We start from the raw sequence: 25705 nt of genomic DNA, 5'->3' as shown, positions 1-25705 counted from the left end.
CTAGAGCCAATATTATATATTACTTGCTGCTCAATCATAATCTTGGTTGTCAACAATTTCATGGTTTGTGTTGCACTAATGTGATAGATGTCTCTCATACTATCGATGGTCAAATTAATGATCTACATAAAGAGATAAACACAATCTCTCAAGTGACCTCCGAGTGTCCATTCTGGTTAAGATGGCTTTCCTCTTTCCTTGGTCCTCTGCTAGGTATTATAGTTCTGCTGTGCTTCTTTATAACAGTTCAAGTGGTGTATACAACCTTAGCCTCTACTACAGCCCCAACTTTGTCTTTAAAAAATAAAAATATGGGGAGATGTTGGAGGCATGGAGGGCCTTGTACTCACAGATAGGTATTAGAGAAACATGGAAAGTCGGCCCACGGTTGTTCCTTAAAAGGAAGGAATGTGATACCCGTCATCTCCCCAGAAGGCTGGGGAGGGACAAGCATTCTAGCGTGATATATATGTGTCAGGAGATCACACTGGACCCTTCCCCTTTTCACTGACTTACTTGTCTCAGTCAACCTATAGAATCTATCTTTGTGGAAGATGTTGCATAGACTTTACAAAGAGTTTCAATGTAGTCACATCCAATCTTTATTTAGCTTACTTTGTTCCTCAAAGAGACTTGTGTACATGTTACTGTGCACGTGGTAGTTAATTATCAGGAGGAAAGTTTTCACCAAATTGTGCTGGGCTTGAATATGCCTAAAATAAACCAGTCAGGGTCAGACTCCTGACATTGTGCTGAATCCAACTGCCTTCTTGCCTCCCACAGATAGTCACTCTTTGGGTCGTGGAGGTCTCAGAGACCTCCCGCAGTAAACAAATGGTCTAATGCTGCTCTGAAAGCTTAGTTGCAGCAATTTCATACATGCCCATTCAGGAAATTCCTGCAAACAACAGAGAGGAGTGAGACCCTCTCGTGGTAGTGCTCTGCCTGACTCTGGCACCTAAGGCTGATGCTTCTAGGGGTGGACTAATTCTCATCAGTCAAAAACCCAATAGGCTGGATAGAAGCCTTAAAAAAAAAGATCCGGACAGCATGCATATGATCTCTAGAAGCTCAAACCAGGTCAAAATCCAATATGGAGGAGGGCAGGTGGTCATCCCTACCTGAGGAGAACACACATTTGATTGCTTCTGAGAGAAAGGGAGTCAGTATTCTTTAGTGGTTTATAACACCTGTTGCATCGACCACACTGTGAAGCAAAAGAATAGGTGACCAACACAACTGGACTTGATGGGGGTTTGGGAAGGGAACATAAAGTTGGATATGTAGGGAGGTTGAGAGGAAATGAATAATGTTGGGAGAGAGGGATGAATAAGATCAAGATATATTCCATGAAATTCTTAAAGAATGAATAAAAACATTATTTTTTAAGGAATCAATTAAACAAGGGTTTTGTGTTACAAGGATTTCATGAAACAGCAGGCTTCACAAAACTGGAGTGAAATGTTATGGGTGCTCCAGTCATGTGATGTGTAAAGTTCTGCAAGAACTTAGGTGAGGGAATACTTTGTTTGGGGGGGGGGGGAGGGCATTGGAAAAGGCTTCATGGAGGAGCTGTTGGTGTTTGAGCTGTGTCCTTGGAAGGACATGGGAGGAGTAAATAAAGGAGAGGAGGTTGCTTGAGTGACTATGGCCTGTTAAGGGCCAGGCTGGCAGATTCGCTGGGTCTATGGAAGGATCCTGGGAGAGAGGAGGTTGGTTCCGTTTGGAAGGAAATATGCCATATTTTGGCCTACCCCTTTCCATTCAGCTCTGCCTGCCCATACCAGAGCCAGGCAGTTTAATTAAGTACCCGTCTTAAAGGAGATGAAGCTGTTTAGTAGATGTTCGCTTCCACTCAAAAGGAAGGTCCATCTTGGCGGTGGGCACTGCATTTCCAAGGCATCTAATTTGTAAGACTATAAAGGAAAAGAGACGTACAAGATACTGTGAGCATTCTTTAACAGTGCTTATTCAGTACTCACCGTCTCCCCGACTGTACCTGCACACGCATTACATATTCCTGTTGACTTTGTCTGCTCTGGGATTGGAGGCACAGAGCCCTAGTGGTTAGGGACTTGAGGCTTAGCCTTGCTTGTTGTCACTCAGGAAAGAAGGGAGAAAAGAAATTAAAAGTGGCCACAGAGCCTACCAGAACCCTGATATGATTTTAAATGCTACAAGTAAGTAAAAGCTGTGCCCTGTTGAGCACTAGCATAGAGCTGGACAAGTGTCTGCTGCTTTGGCTGTGTGCCCTTGAGTCTCTAACCCTGTCTGAAGCCAGGCCCAGCCCCCAAACAGAAGCTTTGTGCTCACTCTTTGCTCTGGTTGGGAAATGTTCTTCCTCCGAAAACCACATGACTAACTCCCCCATGGACTTCCCTGACCACCTAACATAAACTTTCCCACCATTTTTGCCACATCATTCCCCACTCCCCTCCCTTGCTTCTTCCTCCTTTCCTTCCTCCTCCTCTTCTTCTTCCTCCTCCTCCTCTTCCTCTTCCTCCTCTTCCTCCTCCTCCTCCTCCTTCATCTTCATGTTGGTGATTTATATCTCTAGGTTCCACATCCATGGATTCAACCAACCCCTCATGATAAAAATTATTTTAAAAACAAACCATTTCATTTTGTGGCTGGTTATGATGCCTCGTTCCTGTAATCTGACTACTCCAGAGGCTGAGGTAAGAGGGTCACTAGGAGTACAAGACCAAACAGAGAATTCAAGTTCAACCTGGGTTACATAGCAAGACCTTGTCTCAAAAAACAGGACAAAGCAGTCAGGCATGGTGGTGCATGCCCTTAATTCTAATACTTCAGAGGTAGAACTCTGTGAGTTCGAAATCAGCCTTGTCTACAAAGTGAGTTCCAGTACAGTCAGGGCTATTACATAGAGAAACTCTGTCTTCAAAACCAAAACCACCACCACCACCACCACCACCACCACCACCACCACCACCACCAACAACAACAACAACAACAACAAAAATAGAACAAAGTGAAATCTTATATTATTTTCATTATTTGTCATTATTCTCTAAACAATGTAGCAACTTATTGTTATTAGGTATTGTTATCAATCAGTGTAATTAATCTAGAGATGATTTAAAGGAGATTGGAGCATGTAGGTTATACATACTCTAGGCCATTTTACATAAGGGACTTGCTCTCCCAGGGACTTCTATATTAAGGATCCTAGAACCAGTTCCCCATGGTTACCAAGGGAAGACTGTACTGTTTAAACTTCCGAGGGCAAGGATTTTTGTCTGCTCTGTTCATTGTGGGTTTTATAGCATTCAGAACAGTGCTAGACATGGGCTACAGTTTCATAAACTTTTGCTCCATGAATGAAAGGATGGCCTGTGTGGGCCTCCTTGAACATATGAGAATAATGCCATCCAAAGCACCAGAGAATGGTGAGGCGAGGATTCAGGTCTGCATGGGGTGAAGGTTTTGCTCTCTTCACCTCTTCTCACACACTTATGCCTCTTAGAGATTCTTGGTTATTCCTGGTTTAGATCCAGGTCCCCCCACCGATATGGCAGTTCCCATCCATCAGTTTGTTCACAGCTGAATCCTAGGTGAAGGGACCCTCTTACTGTGAGGTGCTCTGGATTACACACAGACCACACCCAAACACCAACTTCCAAAGCACAGACCAAATGCAAAGAGATCCTTTCATCAGCAAGAGACAAAGTGGCTGGATCTGAATCAGGCCGAAAGAACAGCAAATAGTTTTGCAGGCATCAATTTTAAGAGCAGGGGAACGGGTAGGTATGTTAGAATGAGCTGGGACATGTTGGCCGAGCTCTGGTTGGGTATTTTAGCTAGGTTAGTCAAAATAATGAATTTTGATTGCTGCACCTTGATATCTTGATTGTTAGACCTTAGTGATCAGGAATGTGTCAGTGGCCAAATGAAGAAACAGACCTTGGTGACTAGCTTTAGGAAGAGAATCTAATGGTTTAAGCAAAGGGGAAAGGGAATAAAGGCAATGTTTGCCATGTTTGTCTTGTTTGGGTCTTTGCTTGCTCAGGCCTGTTAGAGCCTTTCCCTGAGAGCCTCCTCAGTAGGTGCAGACGGAGTGGAGGAAAGGCTGAAACTTAGGAGACCAGGAGGATGGGTGAGGTGGGGTGGGTGGTTTTCCATCCCTTTGATGCTCTGAGATTGGTTCGATGCCTAGCCCCTCTTGACTACAGATTGCCAGTGAGGAATCACTAATCCTTTTAGACATGAGCTCACTCAGGCTATAAGTGGCAGGGCTGGCATTTGAACCCACCTTTCCAGAGCTCACTTGTCATGCAAAAAGGACTCCCACTTAATGCTTCCTGGCTCACTCTACCCAAAGGTAACAGCTGCCTGGCCAGAAGGTCCACTGGCAACCAATTAGGACCTGTGTGTCTCACTCAAGGTCAGAGCTTTTGGGGACAATGTGAAATTCACTTTTAATTCACAACTCCCTTGTTGTATCCATTTATGTAAAAACTTTCATGTTATTTAAACCCAAACCCCCCTTGGACTTCAATGGAAGCTTTGAATCCATGTGGAAGGTCAAAAGCATTTCTTTGAAAGTGTGTAGGGACCCGGTAGAAATCATATTAGCATATTCATTATCATCAGGGTTCTTTGAATGTAGCTTTTAGCCGTTCTCTGAAAGTGATTGGAGAACTGTGGCTCTTTTTTGTTCAAAAACTCCTGGTCTGAAGTGAGGCTGCGGCTGCCTACTGGGTGCTACAGCATACCTTCCAAAGATCAGTAATGGATATGTGTTGCATAAGGCAGTCGTAAGGTGTCATCCATGAGGAGTCTCCACAGTGACCAAGTCTTGTTGGAGTCTGGTAGACGTACCTCTCTTACTCCTTAAGAATGATTTCTGACAGAACCCAAGACAGTGCCTAGTTAATAAAAGATGGCTTCCTATGGAAGTTCCACACTGTTCACAGGAGGACCCTAGGTGAAGCAAAGAATCAGGGTTATACCTGTGCCGAGAAAGTAACAGGTCAATTCTGTGATGTATGGATCTAATTCTTAGTGATAAGTGGAAGAGACAGTTTGGTATGAAAAGTTTCAGTGTCCCCAGGACACCTTCCATGGACACACAGATATGCCCATACAGAGTACTAAGATAGTAGGAATATTGGGTCATTTCAGATGATGTATTGGTAGCTCAGAACATGGTAAGAAGTAGTTAGACTCTATGTTGGGAGTCCAGGGAATACTGGGGAAGAAATATCGGAGTGGGAGACAAAGAGCACGCAGAGACAGCTTCTAGGTACTGACCTCTCTCGTGGGACTACAGAATTACTTGTGTTTACTGAAGAGAGAATCATGCATGAGCAATGATCAGGAGTGAGTTTTGGATGGGTAAGATGTGACATGTCTGTGACACACAAATGCAGTTAAGCAGGCCACTGGTCATGTGTCTGTGGCACAGGGGAGAGTAAAGCGTGGTTTAGAGTCACCCCTAATGACAGGGAGGGAGACTATGATGGGTACCATCTATAGAGCAGTGTACCAGGGATTGAGCCAGGGTTCTGGTGCCACAAAACTAGGCCAGGCTCTTCTTCTGGACTTGCTTGCTTGCGGGTTATGGGAGGGAATGACCTAGAACTTTGAACCTTCCTTTCCTTTGCCACCTCCCAGTTCTAGCTACTGTCCAGTCAAGGCGAGAGCTGAATCAACCCCATTCATAAATAACAGCTGGACACATCTCAGCTGCTCTCGATCCCACAGGTTATTGTAAAGCCACCTGCAGAGCTTCACAGCTGGGGAGTTTGACCACGCATCTCAGAACAGAGTCAAGTCCTTGGGAAACTCTACAGGGCCTTGTGCTCAGCTATGCTGACAGCCCTCTCTGAATTAAAACTGTTTTTCACCTGTGCTTGCTCTCCTAGCCTTTGGCTAACTCTTTCCCCAGGCCTCCATTCTGTTTTAAATGATGTCATCTGTAGAGTCTTCCAGCTTTTTTTTAGTCTTGTGTGACACTTCCTAGAACCGTGGTGATGTTGGAAATGACCAAGAGAAGGACACAAGGCTGGAAGCTAGGAAGCAACTTCACTGCATGAATATAGCAGGCCTAGGCAACGTCAACCCAAAAACGGAGCTTCGGTTCAGTTAAGCAGAGCATTTTACACCACTTCTGTCCCCTTGCCTGCTTCCTCACCCCCACATAGCAACCCAGAGTGACATATTTTGATTGGCTATATTAAGCTTGTTTAGTAGAGTTTGCTAAATTCCTCCATAAGCAGACATTTTCCTTAAGCAGAGCAATTAGCCACAGACCATTTTTAGTGCAGAGGGGAGAGGTGAGGAACACGGCTGCAGATCAGACACAGTGATACACACACGAGGGCGTGGCCCAGCCTCACATGTGTGCTCCATCAGCTTCTTAGACTCTTCTGCCATTTTGATGCTCAAATCCCTTTCAGGGTCTATTTTAACTAGGTTTTCTATTACTGTGACTAAACACCATGACCAAAAAGGTTTATTTCATCTTATAGCTCTCGGGTCATTGCTGAGGGAAGTCAGGGCCGGAACCTGGAGGCAGGAGTTGATACAGACACCATGGAAGATTGCTGCTCACTGGCTTGCTTCCAGTGGCTTGTTCGGTTTGCTTTCCTAAAGATCCCAGGATCAGTAGCCTAGGGTGGCCCCAATCACAATGAGCTGGACCTTCCTACAGCAATCAATAGTTAAGAAAAGGTCCTTCAGGTTTTCCCTATCTCATTGGAGGCATTTTCTCAGTTGAAACTCTCTCCTTTCAGATGACTCTATCTTGTGTCAAGTTGACATAGGACTAGGCAGCACAAGGTCAAAGAGCATCATCTACTATCTCAGGTGGTAACCAGATACCTTGAGAAATATAGCTGTACCAACATTCCTGGGCAGGGCTTCTAATATGGGCAAGCAAACAAGTGTCTTCAAGTGTTGGAGAGCAGAATTCTTTGGTGTTTATCTCTCTCTCTCTCTCTCTCTCTCTCTCTCTTTCTCTTCTCTCTCTCTCTCTCTCTCTCTCTCTCTCTCTCTCTGTGTGTGTATCCTTGTTCTAAAGCAAGGCTAGCACATGGTTTGTCATATTCTGTTCTTAAAAACCCTATAGTTTTACATAAACCAAAAGGTATTATGACTGGCTTAGGGAACTCAGTCATTAACAGTAAAAATAGATAAAAGAATGTTAAAATTGAAACAGAGACTGAAGGAACACCCATTCAGAGCCTGCCCCACATGTGGCCCATACATATACAGCCACCCAATTAGGCAAGATGGATGAAGCAAAGAAGTGCAGACCGACAGGAGCCGGATGTAGATCGCTCCTGAGAGACACAGCCAGAATACAGCAAATACAGAGGCGAATGCCAGCAGCAAACCACTGATCTGAGAATAGGACCCCCGTTGAAGGGATCAGAGAAAGAACCGGAAGAGCTTGAAGGGGCTCGAGACCCCATATGTACAACAATGCCAAGCAACCAGAGCTTCCAGGGACTAAGCCACTACCTAAAGACTATACATGGACTGACCCTGGACTCTGACCTCATAGGTAGCAATGAATATCCTAGTAAGAGCACCAGTGGAAGGGGAAGCCCTGGGTCCTGCTAAGACTGAACCCCCAGTGAACTAGACTGTTGGGGGAGGGCGGCAATGGGGGGAGGGTTGGGAGGGGAACACCCATAAGGAAGGGGAGGGGGGAGGGGGATGTTTGCCCGGAAACCAAAGAATTATTATTAAGTATTAAATAAATAAAAAAAAAAGAAATGTAAAAAAAAAGAAAAACTAAGAAAAAAAAAGAATGTTAAAATTGTATGTATGTATGTATGTATGTATGTATGTTTATATTTTTAAAAAAGCAATCAAAACCTATTAGGAGAATGAAAACAAAACAAAGCAAAACAAAGCAAAATCAACATGAAAATTTCCTACCACTTGTGTGGGAAGCAACAGAAATTTTTTGCCATGTTGGGGCTGTGGCAGTCAGGTCTACAGCAAATATTAGACAATGTAGATAATGTCGAGAGGTGTAATGTATAAGGAAATAAAGAATAGTTTACTTACTTCTTTTGGTTATCAAATCCTCAAGTTTCCTAAGCACAGCCTGGTTAGCTCCCAGGGGAGCCAGAGCCTGAATCTCCGGTCTCCCTGGTCTTCCGACATCAAAGCTTGGTCACTCCAGATGGTCAGCTCGTGTGATGGGGACAGGTCAGGGATGCATTCCCAGCTGCAAGAAGCTGCCTTCATTCTGCTGCGTGGAGCCCAGGAAATCATCTCTGCCACCCTTAGTATAGGGGATGGATTCCAAAGCAAGCGAGCATATCCAGCATGGGGCCCACTGAGTTTTAAGCCTAACCCAAGGCATTCTGTACCTTAGTCTGAGGAGTTAGAGCTTAACTTTGTGTTCTTACATGGTTGACTTGGCTTTGTGACTGTGTTTTCAGAAAAATGTGTTCAAACGCTACGGCTGAAGGGTATAGTACAACTTTGTGAACAATATGCAACTGAAGCACATATTTTGATTTTCAGAAGTGTTGGCCCTGGAGGAATTTGGCTTTCTGTTAAATGACTCTTAAATATTTTTAGCAATACATTTACAAAATATAGCCAACATGTTTGTTTTTTTGTGTTTGTGATATTCATCAGGAATATATTATGATAAAATTCATGAATTTCAGAAGTTAGACATTTTCTAACTAGTCATTGGATAAATCCTCATAAACATGGTGCCATATAACATCTAATTGTAATCATGATCCCTATGACCATGACAAAGGTCTCAGTGTGGGGCAAGTGGACCATGACACAAGACAGAAGAGCTGGTAAGGCTGAGTGAGCTCAGATCCTGTGAATTTCAGAATTGAGAAGGTAGGAATGGAGCCTCTCCCTGCTCTGGAACACATAACCATGACACCCCACTGAGGACCATGGCAATCAGCCACATAGCATAAAAACCCGGAGTTCTCCATGCTAATAAGGTATCTAGATAGGCCCTGAGTATTCAACCAACGAGTTATCCCTTCCTGGGCATCTCTTCCTGCAAAAGATGGCTAATCCCTGGTACATCCTGAGTAGGACATATGCGTCACACCTGCCATCAAAGAAAACAGTTTGGACAAGCAAGGACCGTCTCTTCATCAAGAATCTTTGCCGGGAGAGCCCTTAGTAGTAAAGAGCTGTGCCTAAACTCCTGAAGAAGACCGTCTCTTTCCCAGCCTCTCTGTGCTCTCAGCACTCATTTAGAATCAAGCCAGGTTCTGTTCCCTGTCTTGGGCTCTGTCTTCCCCTTTTCTGCCAAGCAAGTGGATGCCCTGAGAGGAATCATAGACCTGGGACTCCCATTCCCAACTCCTAGCAGTATATGCCAGTGTTTCCTGGGTACACAGGAGCCTGGGAACTGCAACCCCCATTACATTACATTACATTGTGTGTGTGTGTGTGTGTGTGTGTGTGTGTGTGTGTGTGTGTGTGTGTAGTGGATTATTGGCTGTGGTCCAACTAACCCACCAAAGGCTGTCTCCAGAGGCAAAGAGTCTGGCATTTATTCAGTCCATGAGCCTAGATGTCTTAGCTGGTCTTCAGTCAATGTAGGAATCCTGAAAAAGCAGGTTCTGGCACCAGCAAAGGAAAGCCTCAGCAGCAAGACAGATACATTTGCCAGCACTGGTGAAGGAAAGTAGGCAAAAGGCAAAGGCTTCCTTCTTCCACATCCTTTTATCTGGACTGCTGCCAGGTGTGGCGCAGATTTAGGGGGTCTTCCCACTGCAGATGACGCAGTCAAGAAAATCCCTCATAGGTGTGCCCAGCTGCTTGGGTTTTGGTTCACTCTGGATGTAGTTAACTTGAAAACCAAGATGAGCCACCAAGTGTAACACAAATCTCTTTTCTGTCAGCATCATAGTCAGGGTCACCCATGCCCAGGCCATTTGGCTGTGGTGGCATCCAGCTGATGATTATCCATGATACAATTGATAAACCTTTGTTGATTATTTTATGTTTTTATTTATCGTCGACCGCAAAAATATAGTCTACTTGAATTTTGTAACTATTTGTGTAGAGTCTTAAACAAATTTGGAGTTGCTCTGGGGACTCCCATAGAGTCAATGTAGATATTAAAGGACTTCGATATTGTCCTCTTATCCCTGGAATTAGCTTTGCCAAGAGGAAGAGAATGGAAGGCCAGGGTAAAGGGGACAGCCAACAAGGCAGCATGCAGGTCTCCACCAGTCTGGTTGTAGGCTTTAGTAAAAAGTTCCATTGCCCATAGAATCACCATACTTTAGCTTGTGAGACTGCACAGAGTACTTATTACATGCCCCTTGTTAGTTTGAGGCATTCATGGTGTGGGTACAGGCTCCAAGATCCCCCATTAGACAAAAGAATCCATCCTCCTGTTCTGTGAGACTTGAGAAGGGGCCCACTTTCCCTGTTGTTAAGGGCGTGTGGGGTTGGTGGCCCTGCCAGTACAGTTGGGAGCAGGAGCAGCAGATTCTGGCAAACCTTGCTTTTCCATATGTTCTTATTCTGCAACATCCATCACCTAACATGCAATTGCTACAGTGAAGTCTGTGCCCCACCCTAGGGAAGGAGTGCTGCTTCAGCCTGGGGATGTCCTGACATGCAAGCACCATGTATTATAAAGTCAATCAATTTATCAAAGTATTCGGTTCTCCATATTGAATTCTTGGCATACTTAGCAAAAGTAAAACCAAAGTGAACTCTATCCGCACTACGCACGTCCTTAATATAATAAGGTTTTGTGTGGTTTGTTGTAAGTGCTGGCCCATCGTCTGACCCTGTAGGAATAGGAATTGCAAACGTAGAGACCATTGCTTTCAAAAGCTGGGCTACCTCATATGAGCAGAAAAAACTTCTATCCAGCCTGAGAAACTGCATAGACAGGCAAGTGTTCGTGACTTCTGATTTAGGGAAGTTTTGTAAAGTCAACGGCCAACTTTTTAAACTTGGATTTCCCCAAAATTCAGTATTTGGGGAGGGCCCTAAGTCACTGTCATGGGTTTTCCTGAGCAAAGGGTCACACTGTCCACAGGGTATTCTGGCAAGTCAGAGAGCATGAAAAGCATCAGTGGAATATGGTTTCCAGAGCTGTCTGGCTGACGTGAGCTTCCTAATGGACCTGTTTAACCAATGCAGGGGCAATGGCCTCGGGGATGGCTGTCATTTATCTTCAAATGCTCAATTGTCCCCGTTTTCAGCCTTAAACGGCCATTTCTTTTTGTAATTGGGGTCCCATTTACTTAATAGGCTCGGAATCAATGCGGTTAGTCACAAAGGAAGTTCTTCCACCACTACTTCCTCCCCTCTACATTTTGGGGAAGTCACTACTTCTGTTTCTCTGTCTGTTCTGTGGTTGCCCCAGGCAGTAGCAATATTTCCCTTTTGCTTGTAGCAAGGAGACAAATAATTTTATCCACATTATCAGCAGTAACAGCTGGCAGGGGGAAGGTCTTTTTCTCTCTGAAGATCTAGCGCACTGCCGTCTGTATATATTTTAGTTTTTATTGCCCACTTTCAGTGGTACATATCTTTTACATATCTGCTTGGCAATGGTGTAGACCTCATACGATTATAGCTTCTACATTGCATCTCATGTAGCCTGAGGTCCCTGATGATTTTCTTTTTTTTATTTTTAGAATGTACATCGACTAGTGTTTAATCTCTGTGGACCCAATGGCTTCTCTGATCCAAAGGATGGGCAGCTTATCAGAAGTTCCTCATTGTCCCTAGGGTCTTGGTTCACCATGAATTTCAGTGGCCAAAATAATGGATAGATGCCTTTTGGGATCCTCTTATTGCTTTTGGTGTAGACTTTCAAACTTTGATGGATACCCAGTCGGTCAGAACTATCGGCCTTATGCTTTAAATTCTGTTATAACATTTGGACGAATCTTAAACAAAACAACCCAAGAGTTTCAATGAAGTCTTGGCTTTGTTTTGGCCAAGTTTTCCCAAGTAGCCGAAGTTTAACCAAGTTGTCAAAAACTTACATGGTTGTCTGTCTTTTGGGGTTTTGTTATTTTGTTTTTGTTGTTTTGGTTTTTGAGACATGATTTCTCTGTGTAGCTCTGGCTGTTCTGAAACTTGCTCTGTAGACCAGGCTGGCCTCAAACTCACAGAGATCCACCTGCTTCTGCCTCTCAAGTGCTGGCAAAGAACTAATGGGCAAGTACTCCCATGCCTGACTCTAAACACAACTCTTTAAGTTAGTTTTTGTTACCATGAATAGGTCGTTATCACCTTAGGGATTTTAATAAACTTTAATTATTAATCGTATCATCCTTAAGTCCTGTCTTAGTTAAGGTTATTATTGCTGTGATGAAACTCCTGACCAAAGCAACTTGGGAAGGAAAGGATTTATTTGACTTACACTTCCATATCACTGTTCATCCTTGAAGAAAGTCAGGACAGGAACTTAAACAGGGCAGGAACCTGGAGGCAAGAACTATGGAGGGTGGTGCTTACTGGCTTCCTCTTCATGGCTTGCTCAGCCTGCTTTCTAATGGAACCAGGGTCTCCAGCCTAGGAATGGCCCTACCCACCCTGGGCTGGGCTCTTCTACATTAATCACTAATTAAAAAAAATTCATACAGGCTTTTGTATAGCCCAATCTTATGGAGGTATTTTATCAACTGAGATTCCTTCCTCTTCAATAACCCTAGTTTGGGTCACATTGACATAGAACTAGCCAGCACAATGGCTCCTTTGTCAACTTGACACAAACAAATCGCTGTTAAGCCACAACCTTTCCCTCCTTGTTCATCTCCAAGATCACACATGAATACCCACATTACAATATAAACATCCCAGTCTTTACAAATTCAAACGCTTAAAGATTCAGTCTCTTTAAAACATTCAGGCTCTTTTAAAACCCAAAATCTTTGCGAAGTCCAAAATCTGTTTCAAAGTTCAAAGTCTCTCAACTTTAAAATCACGTTCCATGATAAAACCAAATTTAAGGCGTAACTACCTACAAACACAGCCTCACAGGAGGGTACTGGGAGGAAAACTTCAACCAGAAGAGGCTAAACACGCCCAGGAAAGCACAAGGAATAAATTATATCAGATGAGCAAATCAAAAGAAGAAGAGGAAAATCCATATGCTACCACATCAAAATAATAGAATCAACAAACACGGCTCATTCATCTCTCTCAACACCAATGATCTCAATTCCCCAATGAAAAGGCACAGCCTAAACTGAGTCGATATGAAAACCTTCGGCTGCATCCAAGAAACACACAGACATACATCAGGGCAAACGGATGGGCAAATATGTTCAAAGCTAACAGATCTAAGAAGCAAGACCTTGTAGCCATTTTAATATCTGTCAAAAGAAACTTGGAAATAAAAGTAACCAACAGAGAAAGGAAAAGGACATACTCATCAAAGAGAAAAATCTACCGAAATGACATTGTGCACCAAACACAAGAACACTTTCATAAAAGAAACATTATGAGAGCTTAAATCACATTTGACCCTCACACACCAATAGTGGGAAACTCAGTAGCCTGTTCTCAGCAATAGATGGGTTATCCAGATAAAAAAAATAACAGAGAAACACTGGAGCTAACTGATGTCATAAACCAAATGGACCAAACATATTTACAGAACATTTGACCCTAATAGAAAAGAATACATCTTAGCAGCTCGTGTAACATTCTCCAAAATTGACCAAACACATGGACACGGAGCAATTCTCAACAGATACAAGACAATTGATATAACACCCTACATCCTTTCTGACCACTACGGATTAAAGCTGAGTATGAACAACGAAAACGACAGAGAGCTTACAAACTCATGGAAACTGAACAACTCACTACTGAGTGAAAATGAGTCAAGATAGAGATTAGTAAAAGCTCCCAGGGGCTAAACCACCACCCAAAGAGTACACATGGAGGGAACCATGGCTTCAGCCACAGATGTAGTAGAGGATGGCCTTGTTGAACACCGATGGGAGGAGAAGCCCTTGGTCCTGTGAAGGCTTGTTTCCCCAATGTAGGGGATTGTCAGGGTGATGAGGTGGGAGTGGGTGTGTGGGAGTGGGAACATCCTCATAGAAGCAGGGGGGAAGGGGATGGGAGGGGGGACCAGGAAAGGGAATAACATTTGAAATGTAAGTACATAAACTATCTAATAAATAACTGGAGAAAATAAAATAAAATTACCAGAAAAAAACATAAAACACATCTTGATATTAAAAACAGATTCCAAAAAGCTAAAAACCTAAAAACTCTCTAGAATTAAATAAAAATGAGAATCAAATATACCTAAACTTATGGTACATGATGAAGGCAGAGCTCAGATTCAAGTTCACATAGCACTAGATGCCTCCATTAAAGAACTGGCAAGATCTAATATTAGTAACTTATCAGCACACCTGAAATCTCTAGACCAAAATAAAGTAATAACATCCAAAAAGGACTGGGTAGCAAGAAATGTTCAAACTCAGGGTTGAAATCAATACAATAGAAACAAACAAAAATCAATATGAAGAATGAATAAAACAGAGTTTGCTCTTTGAAAAAAAATCAATAAAAGTGACAAACCCTTAGCCAGTTTAACTAAAGGATTGAGAGAGAAGATCCAAATGAATAAAATTAGCGACAAAAGAGGGACAACAACAGACATGGAGAGAATCTGAGAATCATAAGGAAATATTTTTAAAACCTGTACCCCACCAAATTAGAAAATCTGAAAGAAGTAGATAATTTTCTTAATTAGATCACTTATTTATCAAAGTTAAATCAAGATCAAACAAGTAATTTAAACAAACCTATACCTCCTAGTGAAATAGAAGCAGTAGTTTAATCTGCTAACCAAAAAAAAAAAGACCAGGGCCAGAATTCTATCAGACTTTCATTAAGAGTTATTCCCAATAATCCTTAAATTATTCCACAAAATAGTAACAGAAATAATAACCAAAGGCAAGACGGTTTAGCTCAGAATTCCACCAGATTTCTAATGAAGAATTAATGCAAATACACCTCAAATTATTCCACAAAATACACATACAGAGAATTATAGACCAATTTCCCTTATGAACATAGATGCAAAAATTCTCAATAAAATACTTTGCAAACGCTTCCTGGTTGCTGCCGCCGCAGAGAGCCCTTGGGCAGCACCCCGCGAGCAAACTTGAGCCCCGGGACCACAGGTAAGACCAACTTGTCTGCTGCAAGAGAGCTGCCAGGTGAGATCGGGACACACAGAGGCAGAGTTCATCTAGGACCAGGCACGTCCTGTGTTTGCCGGAGGTCCCACGCCCGCGGATCCCGGGCCCGCAGCAGCTCTCTGCTCCCAGACTCTGTGGGAAAGACACCTCACCGCCTGATCAGGTGGGCACTCCTGAGGCTGCAGAGCGGAAGTGACCACCAACACTGCCCACCCCTGCCCACATCCCTGGCCCAAGAGGAAACTGTATAAGGCCTCTGGGCTCCCGTGGGGGAGGGCCCAGGAGCGGCAGGACCCCTGCCTGAGACACCGCCGGAACCTGAGGGAAACAGACCGGATAAACAGTTCTCTGCACCCAAATCCCGTGGGAGGGAGAGAGGCAGACAAGCCTGGGAAACCAGATGAGACTGCTCTCTGTACATACATCTCGGACGCCAGAGGAAAACACCAAAGGCCATCTGGAACCCTGGTGCACTGAAGCTCCCGGAAGGGGCGGCACAGGTCTTCCTGGTTGCTGCCGCCGCAGAGAGCCCTTGGGCAGCACCCCGCGAGCAAACTTGAGCCTCGGGACCACAGGTAAGACCAACTTGTCTGCTGCAAGAAAGCTGCCTGGTGAACTCAAGACACAGGCCCACAGGAACAGCTGAAGACCTGTAGAGAGGAAAAACTACATGCCCGAAAGCAGAACACTCTGTCCCTATAACTGACTGAAAGAGAGGAAAACAGGTCTACAGCACTCCTGACACACAGGCTTATAGGACAGTCTAGCCACTGTCAGAAATAGCAGAACAAAGTAACACTAGAGATAATCTGATGGCGAGAGGCAAGCGCAGGAACCCAAGCAACAGAAACCAAGACTACATGCCATCATCGGAGCCCAATTCTCCCACCAAAACAAACATGGAATATCCAAACACACCAGAAAAGCAAGATCTAGTTTCAAAATCATATCTGATCATGATGCTGGAGGACTTCAAGAAAGACATGAACACACTTAGGGAAACACAGGAAAACATTAATAAACAAGTAGAAGCCTACAGAGAGGAATCGCAAAAATCCCTGAAAGAATTCCAGGAAAACACAATCAAACAGTTGAAGGAATTAAAAATGGAAATAGAAGCAATCAAGAAAGAACACATGGAAACAACCCTGGATATAGAAAACCAAAAGAAGAGACAAGGAGCTGTAGATACAAGCCTCACCAACAGAATTCAAGAGATGGAAGAGAGAATCTCAGGAGCAGAAGATTCCATAGAAATCATTGACTCAACTGTCAAAGATAATGTAAAGCGGAAAAAGCTACTGGTCCAAAACATACAGGAAATCCAGGACTCAATGAGAAGATCAAACCTAAGGATAATAGGTATAGAAGAGAGTGAAGACTCCCAGCTCAAAGGACCAGTAAATATCTTCAACAAAATCATAGAAGAAAACTTCCCTAACCTAAAAAAAGAGATACCCATAGGCATACAAGATGCCTACAGAACTCCAAATAGATTGGACCAGAAAAGAAACACCTCCCGTCACATAATAGTCAAAACACCAAATGCACAAAATAAAGAAAGAATATTAAAAGCAGTAAGGGAAAAAGGTCAAGTAACATATAAAGGCAGACCTATCAGAATCACACCAGACTTCTCGCCAGAAACTATGAAGGCCAGAAGATCCTGGACTGATGTCATACAGACCCTAAGAGAACACAAATGCCAGCCCAGGTTACTGTATCCTGCAAAACTCTCAATTAACATAGATGGAGAAACCAAGATATTCCATGACAAAACCAAATTTACACAATATCTTTCTACAAATCCAGCACTACAAAGGGTAATAAATGGTAAAGCCCAACATAAGGAGGCAAGCTATACCCTAGAAGAAGCAAGAAACTAATCGTCTTGGCAACAAAACAAAGAGAATGAAAGCACACAAACATAACCTCACATCCAAATATGAATGTAACGGGAAGCAATAACCACTATTCCTTAATATCTCTCAACATCAATGGCCTCAACTCCCCAATAAAAAGACATAGATTAACAAACTGGATACGCAACGAGGACCCTGCATTCTGCTGCCTACAGGAAACACACCTCAGAGACAAAGACAGACACTACCTCAGAGTGAAAGGCTGGAAAACAATTTTCCAAGCAAATGGTCAGAAGAAGCAAGCTGGAGTAGCCATTCTAATATCAAATAAAATCAATTTTCAACTAAAAGTCATCAAAAAAGATAAGGAAGGACACTTCATATTCATCAAAGGAAAAATCCACAAAGATGAACTCTCAATCCTAAATATCTATGCCCCAAATACAAGGGCACCTACATATGTAAAAGAAACCTTACTAAAGCTCAAAACACACATTGGACCTCACACAATAATAGTGGGAGATTTCAACACCCCACTCTCATCAATGGACAGATCATGGAAACAGAAATTAAACAGAGATGTAGACAGACTAAGAGAAGTCATGAGCCAAATGGCCCTAACGGATATTTATAGAACATTCTATCCTAAAGCAAAAGGATATACCTTCTTCTCAGCTCCTCATGGTACTTTCTCCAAAATTGACCATATAATTGGTCAAAAAACGGGCCTCAACAGGTACAGAAAGATAGAAATAATCCCATGCGTGCTATCGGACCACCACGGCCTAAAACTGGTCTTCAATAACAATCAAGGAAGAATGTCCACATATACTTGGAAATTGAACAATGCTCTACTCAATGATAACCTGGTCAAGGAAGAAATAAAGAAAGAAATTAAAAACTTTTTAGAATTTAATGAAAATGAAGGTACAACATACCCAAACTTATGGGACACAATGAAAGCTGTGCTAAGAGGAAAACTCATAGCGCTGAGTGCCTGCAGAAAGAAACAGGAAAGAGCATATGTCAGCAGCTTGACAGCACACCTAAAAGCTCTAGAACAAAAAGAAGCAAATACACCCAGGAGGAGTAGAAGGCAGGAAATAATCAAACTCAGAGCTGAAATCAACCAAGTAGAAACAAAAAGGACCATAGAAAGAATCAACAGAACCAAAAGTTGGTTCTTTGAGAAAATCAACAAGATAGATAAACCCTTAGCCAGACTAACGAGAGGACACAGAGAGTGCGTCCAAATTAACAAAATCAGAAATGAAAAGGGAGACATAACAACAGATTCAGAGGATATTCAAAAAATCATCAGATCTTACTACAAAAACCTATATTCAACAAAACTTGAAAATCTTCAGGAAATGGACAATTTCCTAGACAGATACCAGGTACCGAAGTTAAATCAGGAACAGATAAACCAGTTAAACAACCCCATAACTCCTAAGGAAATAGAAGCAGTCATTAAAGGTCTCCCAACCAAAAAGAGCCCAGGTCCAGACGGGTTTAGTGCAGAATTCTATCAAACCTTCATAGAAGACCTCATACCAATATTATCCAAACTATTCCACAAAATTGAAACAGATGGATCACTACCGAATACCTTCTACGAAGCCACAATTACTCTTATACCTAAACCACACAAAGACACAACAAAGAAAGAGAACTTCAGACCAATTTCCCTTATGAATATCGACGCAAAAATACTCAACAAAATTCTGGCAAACTGAATCCAAGACCACATCAAAACAATCATCCACCATGATCAAGTTGGCTTCATCCCAGGCATGCAGGGATGGTTTAATATACGGAAAACCATCAACGTGATCCATTATATAAACAAACTGAAAGAACAAAACCACATGATCATTTCATTAGATGCTGAGAAAGCATTTGACAAAATTCAACACCCCTTCATGATAAAAGTCCTGGAAAGAATAGGAATTCAAGGCCCATACCTGAACATGGTAAAAGCCATATACAGCAAACCAGTTGCTAACATTAAACTAAATGGAGAGAAACTTGAAGCAATCCCACTAAAATCAGGGACTAGACAAGGCTGCCCACTCTCTCCCTACTTATTCAATATAGTTCTTGAAGTTCTAGCCAGAGCAATCAGACAAGAAAAGGATGTCAAGGGGATACAGATCGGAAAAGAAGAAGTCAAAATATCACTATTTGCAGATGATATGATAGTATATTTAAGTGATCCCAAAAGTTCCACCAGAGAACTACTAAAGCTGATAAACAACTTCAGCAAAGTGGCTGGGTATAAAATTAACTCAAATAAATCAGTTGCCTTCCTCTATACAAAAGAGAAACAAGCCGAGAAAGAAATTAGGGAAACGACACCCTTCATAATAGACCCAAATAATATAAAGTACCTCGGAGTGACTTTAACAAAGCAAGTAAAAGATCTGTACAATAAGAACTTCAAGACACTGAAGAAGGAAATTGAAGAAGACCTCAGAAGATGGAAAGATCTCCCATGCTCATGGATTGGCAGGATTAATATAGTAAAAATGGCCATTTTACCAAAAGCAATCTACGGATTCAATGCAATCCCCATCAAAATACCAATCCAATTCTTCAAAGAGTTAGGCAGAACAATTTGCAAATTCATCTGGAATAACAAAAAACCCAGGATAGCTAAAGCTATCCTCAACAATGAAAGGACTTCAGGGGGAATCACTATCCCTGAACTCAAGCAGTATTACAGAGCAATAGTGATAAAAACTGCATGGTATTGGTACAGAGACAGACAGATAGACCAATGGAATAGAATTGAAGACCCAGAAATGAACCCACACACATATGGTCACTTGATTTTTGACAAAGGAGCCAAAACCATCCAATGGAAAAAAGATAGCATTTTCAGCAAATGGTGCTGGTTCAACTGGAGGTCAACATGTAGAAGAATGCAGATCGATCCATGCTTATCACCCTGTACAAAGCTTAAGTCCAAGTGGATCAAGGACCTCCACATCAAAGCAGACACACTCAAACTAATAGAAGAAAAACTAGGGAAGCATCTGGAACACATGGGCACTGGAAAAAATTTCCTGAACAAAACACCAATGTCTTACGCTCTAAGATCAAGAATTGACAAATGGGATCTCATAAAACTGCAAAGCTTCTGTAAGGCAAAGGACACTGTGGTTAGGACAAAACGGCAACCAACAGATTGGGAAAAGATCTTTGCCAATCCTACAACAGATAGAGGCCTTATATCCAAAATATACAAAGAACTCAAGAAGTTAGACCACAGGGAAACAAATAACCCTATTAAAAAATGGGGCTCAGAGCTAAACAAAGAATTCACAGCTGAGGAATGCCGAATGGCAGAGAAACACCTAAAGAAATGTTCAACATCTTTAGTCATAAGGGAAATGCAAATCAAAACAACCCTGAGATTTCACCTCACACCAGTGAGAATGGCTAAGATCAAAAACTCAGGGGACAACAGATGCTGGCGAGGATGTGGAGAAAGAGGAACACTCCTCCATTGTTGGTGGGATTGCAAACTGGTACAACCATTCTGGAAATCAGTCTGGAGGATCCTCAGAAAATTGGACATTGAACTGCCTGAGGATCCAGCTATACCTCTCTTGGGCATATACCCAAAAGATGCCCCAACATATAAAAAAGACACGTGCTCCACTATGTTCATTGCAGCCTTATTTATAATAGCCAGAAGCTGGAAAGAACCCAGATGCCCTTCAACAGAGGAATGGATACAGAAAATGTGGTACATCTACACAATGGAATATTACTCAGCTATCAAAAACAACGACTTTATGAAATTCGTAGGCAAATGGCTGGAACTGGAAAATATCATCCTGAGTGAGCTAACCCAAACACAGAAAGACATACATGGTATGCACTCACTGATAAGTGGCTATTAGCCCAAATGCTTGAATTACCCTAAATGCCTAGAACAAATGAAACTCAAGACAGATGATCAAAATGTGAATGGTTCACTCCTTCTTTAAAAGGGGAACAAGAATACCCTTGGCAGGGAAGAGAGAGGCAAAGATTAAAACAGAGACTGAAGGAACACCCATTCAGAGTCTGCCCCACATGTGGCCCATGCATATACAGCCATCCAATTAGACAAGATGGATGAAGCAAAGAAGTGCAGACCGACAGGAGCCGGATGTAGATCGCTCCTGAGAGACACAGCCAGAATACAGCAAATACAGAGGCGAATACCAGCAGCAAACCACTGAACTGAGAATAGGACCCCCGTTGAAGGAATCAGAGAAAGAACTGGAAGATCTTGAAGGGGCTCGAGACCCCATATGTACAACAATGCCAAGCAACCAGAGCTTCCAGGGACTAAGCCACTACCTAAAGACTATACATGGACTGACCCTGGACTCTGACCTCATAGGTAGCAATGAATATCCTAGTAAGAGCACCAGTGGAAGGGGAAGCCCTGGGTCCTGCTAAGACTGAACCCCCAGTGAACTAGACTGTTGGGGGGAGGGGGACAATGGGGGGAGGGTGGGGAGGGGAACACCGATAAGAAAGGGGAGGGGGGAGGGGGATGTTTGCCCAGAAACTGGGAAAGGGAATAACACTCGAAATGTATATAAGAAATACTCAAGTTAATAATAAAAAAAAACTTATTCTAAAAGAAAAAAATAACATAAATATAATATATAAATATAAAAAAAATACTTTGCAAACTAAATTCAAGAAACACATCAAAATGGTCATTCACCAGGATCAAGTAGACTTTATCCAAATGATGTAACTCACCATGGAAACAGACTAAATGACAAAAGCCACAAATCATCTCAGTGGATGGAGAAAAATCCAAAAATCCTTTGACAAACTCCAACATCCCTTCATGATAAAAGTCTTGGAGAGTTTAGGGACACAGGGGGCATCCCTAAACACAGTAACAGCAGTTTACAGCAAGCCCATAGCCAACACCAAATGAGAAGAAACTCACAGCATTTCCAAAATCAGAAACAAGACCAGGTTGGCCACTCTCTCCATACCTATTCAATTCAATACTTGAAGTCTTAGCTAACAGCAGCGAGACAATCGGAGATCAAGAGGATACAGATAGGAAGGGAAGAGGTTAAAGTATCTTTATTTGCAGATGATATGATAACATGTGTAAGTGACCTAAAAATCCCCCCAGGTAATTCCTAAAGCAAAGTAGCAGGATACAAAATTAACAGAGAAAAATCAGAAGCCTTCCTGTACACAAACGACAAATGAACTAATTTAAAAAAAAAAAGCAGGGAAATAACAGATTGCACAATAATCTGAAAAACATGAAATATTTTGGGACAACTCTAACCAAACAAGTGAGAGACTTGTATGTAAAAACTTTAAGATATTGAAGAGAATAATTGAAAAAGATATCAGAAAATGAAAAGATTTCTGTGCTCATGGCATTGGTGGGATTAATGGAGTTCTGTAGTCCATAACAACTCTAACGTGATTCTTCACAAAACTTGAAAAGGCAACTTTCAGCTCCACCTGGAAACACACAAAACCCAGAAGGGCTAAAAGAATCCTGAATAATAAAAGAACCGCCAGAGGTTTCACCATTCCCGATCTTAAATTTTACTACAGAGCTATAGTAATAATAACAGCATGGTACTGGCACAAAAACTGAAGACCCAGAAATAAGTTCACACACCTATGGACACCTGACCTTTTATGTGTGTGTGTGTGTGTGTGTGTGTGTGTGTGTGTGTGTGTGTGTGTGTGTCAGAAATAGACACTGAAGTCAGCATCTTCAGCAAGTAGTGGTGATCCAACTGCACAGATGTATGTAGAAGAATGCAAATGGATCACACTTACCACCCATGCAAAGCACAACTCCAAATGGATCAAAGACCTCAGTATAAGGTCAGATAGAAGAGAAGGTGGGAAGTGACCTTGATCTCATTGGCATGAGAAGACTTCCTGCACACTGACAGCGCAGACACAAAGTACAACCATTAATAAATAGGACTTGATGACGCTGAAAAGCTGCTGTGCTGCGGGAGTACGCCATCATCTGGACAAAGCTTCAGGCTACAGACTGGGGAAAGGATTTTTGCCAACACATCTAATAGGAAATTAAGATCCAAAATACACAAAAAACTCAAAACACTGCACATCAAGAAAACAAATAACCGGGCTGGGGATTTAGCTCAGTGGTAGAGCGCTTACCTAGGAAGCGCAAGGCCCTGGGTTCGGTCCCCAGCTCCGAAAAAAAGAACCAAAAAAAAAAAAAAAAAGAAAAAGAAAACAAATAACCCAATTTTAAGACGGGGTGGGGGACTAAAGAGCGTTCTCAGAGGATAAGCACAGTGGCTGAGAAGCACTTAAGGAAATGCCCTACAGGCTTGTCTATGCCCAATGGAGGCATCGTCTCAATTAGGATTCCCTTCTCTCAGATGACCCTAGGTTGTTCATGTTGACATAAAACCAGTCGGCACAAGTTCATCATCTATAAACCTTTTATAAGACCCAGCTGTAGGGTATTTTCTTAATTAGCAATGGATGTGGGTTTTGTTCTGGCAATTATAACACCACAATGTGGGACCTGGATACGGGTGTCATTTTCTCCAGAGCAATCACTTGAATGGAAGCCAGAAACCCACACTGAGTGCCAACTAACTGGTCTTATTTCCTTAGGCAGATGGCTGTTAAGTTCTTTCAATGGTTCTGGACCTCTCTGTGTTTGGTTGGTGGTCCATTTATTTATTCTGACTTGGTTAATCAAAGATTCTGATTTGATAGATACCACTTTGGCGTGTTTTCAAAGTATTTAGCTGAAAGGGTCTAGTTTGTTTTCTTTGAAGCATTTTGGTCTAGATATTTTGGTTTTGGTTTTTGGTTTTGGATCTCTAAAGGTATTTGAATTTTTGTCCACTTTTGGAACTTCGAAGGCATTTTGCATTAGGTTTTGTTTGTTATGGTTTTCTTTGTCTTTGGAATGTTTTCATTTTTTGTCATTTGGCCTTTCTTTCCTGACACTCTTCCTCAAATACATAATTTCGAGTTATTCTATTGTTTCTCCTATGACCTCGTTAAGCTAAAGACCCCGAAGAGAAGAGGCTCTTGTTCTCTCCCTTACAAAGTGTCCGGGGTGCTGCGGGCATGGAGGAATTTTTACTCACAGACATGGACTAAGGGAACCCAGAACATTAAGCACAGAGAGTTGTTTCTTCAAGCAAAGGAATGCAAAACCCGTTTTCCAGAAGGCTGGAGTGGCCATGCTTCCTAGCCTGGTGACCTTTGCACAATCTGTGTGGCCAAACACTTTCTGGCACTGGATCCTGTTCCAGCCCCAACCTCATAAACTCTTTTCTTTCCAGTCAATCTATAGAACCCATCTTTATGAAAAGTGTCACATGTACCTTACAAAGAGTTTCAATGTAGTCACCTCTGATCTCGAGCTTACTTTATGTCTCAGAGAGATTTGGGTATGTTTTTCTGTACCTGCAAGACTGATTTAATCATCTCAAGACTGGTCCTCACTAGATTGTGGTGTGTTTAAATACTCCGAAGATAAACAACTCTGGATCAGACTCCCAAAGTTTAAACCAACATTGTCTACTGAGTGGTGCTATGCTGAATTGCCTTTTTGCTTACCATGACTTGGCACTCTGCTGCCCATGGAGGTTGCAGAGACCCTGTGCTGGACAGTCTTATGTCAACTTGATACAAGCTAAAGTCACTTGAGAGGAGGGAATCTCAATTGGGAAAATGCTTCTTTTTTTTTATTTTTTAAAGAGACCAATTTTTTATTTTATTTTATTTTATTTTATTTTATTTTATGTGTGTGTGTTAAGATTTATTAATTAATTTCATATATGTGAGTACACTGTCACTATCTTCACACACACCAGAAGAGGGCATCAGATCCCAGTACAGATGGTTGTGAGCCACCATGTGGTTGCTGGGAATTGAACTCAGGACCTCTGGAAGAACAGTCGGTGCTCTTAACCACTGAGCCATCTCTCCAGCCCCCGGGGAAATGCTTCTTAAACCTCTGCTGCCATCGATCCCTCTCTCCCCTTATCTCCTTCAACCGAAGAGCTTCATTTTCCTCCTTTACTACTTTTCCTCGTGAGTGTCTTCTGCCCTCAACGAGCTATTGTGTGCCAAGGTTGCAGAAGAGCTGAGGAGAAGGGCCTTGTGTTCCAGTGAGTACAGTGAGTATGAACGACCTGGGAGACTGTTTCAGAGGACAGCTTGTTGATTGAAATAGTGAGGCTTGCGTATATAGCTTGAGTCAGGGAAAGGGGAGAAAAAAGGACAAGGGAGGACCTGCTGTAGCAGGGGCAGGGGTGGGGCCTTACAAGTGTACCATCACAATTAGCAGACGGCCACACCTGTGATTTCTGAGAAGCCAGTTCTCTGGCGGGGAAACACCACTTAAGATGCTTTATCATGATGAGGTCTTTGTCTCTATGGAGTTGAGTAAGCCCAAGCCTGATTTGGGTAGAGAGCAGCCCCACTCTTTCTATGCTCTCTGAGAGACGTCTTCGGTATGGGTAATGCTCTACCATCCTTTATCCCACAGCTCCACCTTTCCTTTTTATAATGGGACTGTGTCATCATCTATGTCAGCATAGTCTGTGGGACTAGCTTGATATTGTACCAGAAATTGGTTGACTGTGACTTTTGCTATATTAATAGCTTGGC

The 25705-nt window shown here is 42.5% G+C and overlaps 1 protein-coding gene and 1 long non-coding RNA gene across 8 annotated transcripts in view; one reads left to right on the top strand and one right to left on the bottom strand.

Moving 5' to 3' along the window:
- Positions 1–2892, bottom strand: part of LOC134486440 (uncharacterized) — a 41048-nt gene extending 38156 nt beyond the window's left edge. For all 7 annotated transcript variants that reach the window (XR_010065379.1, XR_010065381.1, XR_010065375.1 and 4 more), the window contains exon 1: positions 1811–2892. This is a non-coding gene — a long non-coding RNA (uncharacterized LOC134486440). The remainder of the gene's footprint in view (positions 1–1810) is intronic.
- The window catches only part of Sirpb3 (signal-regulatory protein beta 3), an 84490-nt gene that overhangs the window by 25365 nt on the left and 33420 nt on the right, over positions 1–25705 (top strand). The gene's annotated exons all lie outside the window — the stretch shown is intronic.

The sequence above is a fragment of the Rattus norvegicus genome, chromosome 3, assembly GCF_036323735.1.
Source record: "Rattus norvegicus strain BN/NHsdMcwi chromosome 3, GRCr8, whole genome shotgun sequence".
Classification (NCBI taxonomy): Eukaryota; Metazoa; Chordata; class Mammalia; order Rodentia; family Muridae; genus Rattus; species Rattus norvegicus.
This window is presented reverse-complemented; position numbering and strand designations above follow the sequence as displayed.